Below are 6429 nucleotides of genomic sequence, written 5' to 3' on the forward strand. Positions count from 1 at the left end.
TAATTGATTTTTTTTTCATTTTCATATGGGCCTTCTACACTTGCGTAGGACGCACACACACATGTTGAAGTGGACATAGAAAACTGGTTATATGTAATAACCGGCAAACCTGTCGGTGTACGAGCCTCCGGATTTCTATTATTGATTTAGGCAAACGTTAATACTTTTTTAATTGATTTCCGCCTCCGTTTAAAGCACAAGAGATAAATTGCGATGTGCATGTGTTTCTAGCAATGAATTCCAACGGCGGGAATATGTATTTCGATAGGAGCAATTTCAAGATTGTAGACTCTTGCAAAATAATATTGTATTGTATTGTATTGAGGGAGAGTGGAAATACTCTCATTTATTTCTTTCAATCATTACATGTAAAAACATACAAATATCATACATTATTTTGAATATAAATATACAAATATATTCATGAAACATTAAGATGAGATTTGAAAAAAGAATGAAAGAAACAGGTATCCCCAAAAGCCTCAAAGGCTCGAAAAAAGGGAAATCTGTTCATTATTTTTTGTTAGATAACAACCGACAGGACCACATTTTGTTGTATTATTTACAAGCCAATATGGGGATCCAAGAGGGCTTACTTAAAAATCAATTTCTGTGACTTTAAATGTATTCAATATAATGACCATCATGTTCAAGATAATATGACAGTCACTATAGGAGGATTATGATGTTTTGAAAAAGCGTTTTGTAGAGTTGCATTCTGGTTATTCTTAACACGAGTGTCCTTTACTATCGCATCGCGGCTGACCTATCTCAAGTAGATGTAGATTGATTCTCTAATCATGTAGATCCCTACTATTCTGAGGTCTAACCCCCTCCTAAAGGTCAGTTTCCATCGTGTATCGACCATGTCGGCAAGGGAGTAGCGGCCTACGGCACCTCCCGTGGCACAAGGTCTCTGCTCCTCATCTTTCCTCTTCACAGGGTCATCTGAGGGAAGTTAAGCCCGCAGCAAAAGACAGATTGAGTATGTTAAACTGCATCGAATTACCCCCTAATCTGCCCTTATTGTGACATGTTGATCCAGTTCTTGCCCAATGAAAGATTCATGAAGCATCTAAGGTAATGAAATGCTTTCCTTGGATGTGAGGACTTTGTCGGGTGTTGGTAGCTAACGAGATTGATGACAGTCGGGTAATGAAGTCTTGAAGTAATGAAGTATCTGACAGTTCCAATTTCGGTTGTTTGATTTTTTAACAAGAATACATAAAATAAATCATCCGACGAGAATTTCCCAATCGAATATCAATTCCAGTTTTCCGTCAGAACTATGCCCAGACACCAAAGAATTGTTTGTATGTAGCCGAAATGAAATGGTTCCATGTCTGTGAAAAAAAGACTTGTTGACAGTCCCGTTCTTAAGGCCTTTCAACTTTTCTGAGTCAATTTCAAATTTACCCGGGGGGGGGGGGGATTTCTGATGGGTGTTTCATAAAGCTGTTCATAAGTTAAGAGCGACTTTAAGAACGACTTGCGATCTTTTCTTGTGGTAAATGATGCATTGAATTGGCGGAATTTTGCGCGTAAAAAAGGTTCACCAGACGTTCTTAAAGTGGCTCTTAACTTACGAACAGCTTTATGAAACGGCCCCAGGATAGATTCATTCGAAAAAGGGTGTATTATATCATCATTTCTATGTGATACATTTTTTGGTCTAAAATACGAGATGGTCACACTCCTAACATGCCTAAGCTAAGCTGATAAGTGTGAAATTATATCGCAGCTGTCATGGAAATCATGGAAATGGGAAGGGTATTCAGTTGAATTGCATACCATTTTGTCATACACAGTTGCACTTCTGTGTTTTATAATCACCACGATGACGGATGTGTGTATATAACGGGTCACTGATTTATATCTGTGTCGTCAACCACTCCCATTCAACTGTACTCCAACCATTTCGCATCCCAACTATTCCAATTAGGTGCTCATCTTATCGATATTTTACACGTGGTTACAATTCGAAAATCAATAATGAAGCTTTCGCTTGCTAGATTGTTGTATGCCTTTGAATAGAAGGGTTTTCGCACAATTCATTACTTTTATTATCTGATCAGTAACACATTTTGTAAAAAATCTGAAGAACCTAACGTTACTTTAAGCAAAAGACACTTCCATAATCATGATAACCACTTAAGCCGTTTCTTAAATTCGAACTGATATGAAACAATGCGGCCATTATAGATCATAGTGCCATGATGATACATGCTAGTTCCTAGCTGCTTCTACTTGTTTTGCCCTTCTTCTTCCTGATGTTAATAGTTTCAATTTGTTGTGAGGCCTTAATTTGCTCCTCCAGTTTTGCTGTTTCCCTTTCCATCTCTTTCCTTCGGACATTTTATATTCTTTCAGCTATTGCTCCTTCACGTTCTCATGGCTTTCATTCAAATGATTCAGCTGTAAAGTTTTCTACCCATATGTTGGGCAGGTATTTCGACTTTGACATGACATTTGCTCCTGTGACCAATTGCTCCGGTCTTAATATCTCAGAAGGCATCGGATTAGAGCTAAAGGATTGTAATAGAGATTTTGGTCCAGAATAATGTATAGATTAGGATTGGGGTTTATTAGCTTAGTTAGGTTTTGTGTTTCGTTTAATCAGCAGACTTTTCATCGGAGCCATTGTCGCCGGAGCAAATGTCATGGAACCATTTCGACGCTGATTACACGTTCAATCACTTTAAACATCATTAACGACATGTCAAATATCAACCTGACAGCGTTACGATACATTCATGTGTTTATTTATTTACGGTACATAGCGATGACTGAATGTATATGATAAATGTTATTCTTCCTGCATGCCCTAATCATTCTGAACTTATCTGGAATGTCTGACGTGACGCTGCCATTGTTACGATATGGACCTTCTGTTTATTGCTTATCGTCCATAAGTGGAATAACACTCATCCATCTGACCATGTCGATATAGGGCCATCGTATGATGTGCCTTATTCCCTGTATACATGTTTATCAACGTATATCACATAATAAAGTTTTGACATTAAAATATTTTAAGTATTGTCTGATTAGCATTCGGTTTTTTTTTCAATTTGGCAACATTTTACTTTTATAACCCTGTCTTTCGTTCCATTCTTCATCATACTGTTGTTACATACTTTGGGATCAGACATAAGAACAACCTTTGAAGTTAGACATTTGCAAATATATAACGGAAACAGCGGTATTGAGGTTTCAATACAGTTGCCAATTTACGGATCCCGATTATCAACATATTTTAACATTGAACAAATATACTTTTGCATTCGATACAAACGCATTGTTTTACCATTGTTGTGCCATTTGCACATTGTTTTGTTTCAATCTGTTCTTTTTTTTAATCTCATTTACATGCTATATCAACATCAAATTTACAGGCTAGACCCGCAAAATGTTATAAACTTGTCCTAAATCAGCTGAAAAAATAAAGCAAAATTAAATCATACTGGATAGTCTACATCCATCTTGGGGGTTTGGGTAAAAAGGAACACCAAACCCAACTTTATGACCCCTCCCACTAACAAGAAGATGAAAGGCATATGATTTCGCGTATTGTTTACGCATGACGTATTGTTCCTGAGTTAGTAGTAGTTCGCAACAGCTACCCAGACATTTTCTGGCGTGTTACATTCTATTGTCAAATGCCCTTTATGACAATGAGGTCTTTGTCGAAGGTAGGTGATTCGAAACAGCAGGTCTGGACAAACGACATATTTTCGATACTTTCGTCAGCTCCGAAACGTGGGAAGATACTGCTCTTCTAATTCATCGATCCGCGACAAAGACTTCATTGTGACTTGAATTGCATTTCCAATGTATTTGCTGCGTTGTAAGATTCATTCCGCGTCGCTAAAGCACGAGCATGAATAGGGAAATCATTGTTGCAACAGGGTTGTGAGGGTTCCTGATGAAGACCATAACACGCTGGTCGAAACGTCGACAACGACAACAGTTCTTTTCAGAGCTAACATATATTCAAGAAAGAATAACAAACGGTTCTTTTCAGGACTACGTACATGGTGTTTACTGTAAGATCTTTCAATATTCTCTCCACCATGGAAACCTTCAAAGATAATCTTAGGGGGGTTGTTAAAGGCTATAGGTCCACAATACCCACTTTGGCATTGGTGTGTATTAAGCTGCATCTTTGCTTTGTAAAATTGAACATTTTCATCCGATGACATTGCATTTTTGGTCATGGCAATGAAAAAAGGGTAAAAATTGAAAGTAGTTTATGCGATAGTAAACCCTTTTTTCTTCATTTATTCTTGGGGGGGGTAGAAAGAATGTCAATAATTGTATAAAAACGCACACTCTCGTGTACACCCTCACGCACACCCTCATATATCCCGTCAGGTTAGCACACTCATCTGTTCTTATACGCATAAGGACCCTATACACATCACTACTGCACCCTCGCACTCACATTTCGCAACAAGCGTTCCCTTTGAAAACGCTGCAATCGGTGTAAAGTTTTTGCTGGCTGATAATAGCGATTTAAAGTCGCGATTTTCACGACTAAAGTTGCAAAATTTGCATCGAAATGTGTTACGTTGACGACTGAAGTTGCAAAGTAGGCAACGAAAAAATTCATGACTGAAGTCAAGTGACATTTTTGTGATCCGTACTTCAGAGCCACCATGGAAGGTCTTTAATAGATGGAAAGAAGGGTGTTCATATATGGTTACTCTTAATCACAAATCGCAGCACTTGTCCAAAAGGGACATCAAGGCCCGATTTCATAAAGGTGGTTAAAAAAAACCACGGTTGAGTCCACGGTTTATGCAGATTTCCTGTATAAATAATTACGCTTGATTTAGCGCGTATCGGGCGCGTGTATGAAAAATGTTCAATCCTGATGAGCGCTGTTGTCACAGTGCGCCAAATTGACGCCTGTTGCCGTGGTTATCAACGCGATTTTATTTATGAATCCACTGTTTTTATTCATGAGTCAACTCTTCAAACAGAGGACTCATGAATAAAATAGCGTATCTAACCATGGTAACAGGCCTCAATTTGGCGCACTGTGACAAAAGCGCAAAAAACATAAAAAAAAAAACATCAGCATTGGATATGTTTTATACACGCGCCCTATACGCGGTAAATTAAGCGTAATTTATACAGAAAATCTGAATAAATCATGGACTCAACCGTGGGTTTTCAAAACCACTTTTGTGAATTCGGGCCTAAGTAAAAGGCAATGAGTACGGACATGAGAGCGAAGACGTGACCAAACGTAAATGTTTCCTGAACATTTTGTTAAGCGGGAAAGCGAACTTCAGCTTTTTATTGACGGTAAAATGATATGGGGTCTCCGTTTTCGATATGAGTTATTAGAATTAATCAGCATTAATGTTGGCAATATGAATGTGTATTGATTTAGAGAGATGAAACTGAAGGTGAGGAGAAAAACAAGTGAGAATGAGAGCGGGAAAAACAAAGTGAAATGTGTCACGCAATAAGATAAAAGTTTGCAAATTTTGTTCAGTTTGATAAACTATGATTTGTGAAGATTTAAAGAGTGTAAAGTTTCCGCTATTGACCTTGGAGGCCCTAAATAGGCCTGGATAAGCATCTCACTTTAGTCCAGTCAATATAGGATTTGACCCACCACTAATTGCAACACTGGATATTCCACTGCAATGCTTTCCAGGAAGGTCTCCTGAACAACATACTAAAAGTCCCAAAAAATCCAAGCAGTGGAAATTTATGAAATTTGCATATTATGCAAATTAGCCATAAAAAGTTAGAAAAATAAGGAAAATAGTCGAAAAATTACAAATTAAGGAAGCAAAACAATTTTATTTGAGCAAAAATTCATGATGAATAACTTTTATCAATGATTTTAATCAAAAGTGCTAAAAAAATCTACCTCATTTGCATAATATGCAAATAAGCATCCTTATATGGAAAAAATGTCACGATATTGTGATTTTTCTCTCATTGACTGCTTGAAAATTTCAATAATGTTGAAATTAACATGCTGCTATCACTAAGGACGTTGAATACATTTATATTAAGCTTAGTGTCTGTATTGTCATTTGCATATTATGCAAATAAGTATCTAAAATGTAATAAATATTCAAGAAAACACACTCGTGAAAATTGCAAGTAGATTATCTATTGAAATTGGAATATGGCAATGCCTTACCGGAAGTTAAAACCATATTAAAAGTCATTAAATAGACAAGCATATGAAAATCACAAACTTGCATTTTATGCAAATTAGCAATAATAATTTGCATATAAGGAAAATAATCCAAAATTTTGAAATCAAGTGCGGTAAACAACATAAATTGAACGGAAGCTCATGATAATCTTTACAAATTTAATAATTCTTGAAATAATAAAAAATTGTAAATAAATCTATATCATTTGCATATATAATTATGAGCATTTTTGTATGAAATA

The sequence above is a fragment of the Lytechinus variegatus genome, chromosome 12 (genome assembly GCF_018143015.1).
Source record: "Lytechinus variegatus isolate NC3 chromosome 12, Lvar_3.0, whole genome shotgun sequence".
In the NCBI taxonomy this organism is placed as follows: domain Eukaryota; kingdom Metazoa; phylum Echinodermata; class Echinoidea; order Temnopleuroida; family Toxopneustidae; genus Lytechinus; species Lytechinus variegatus.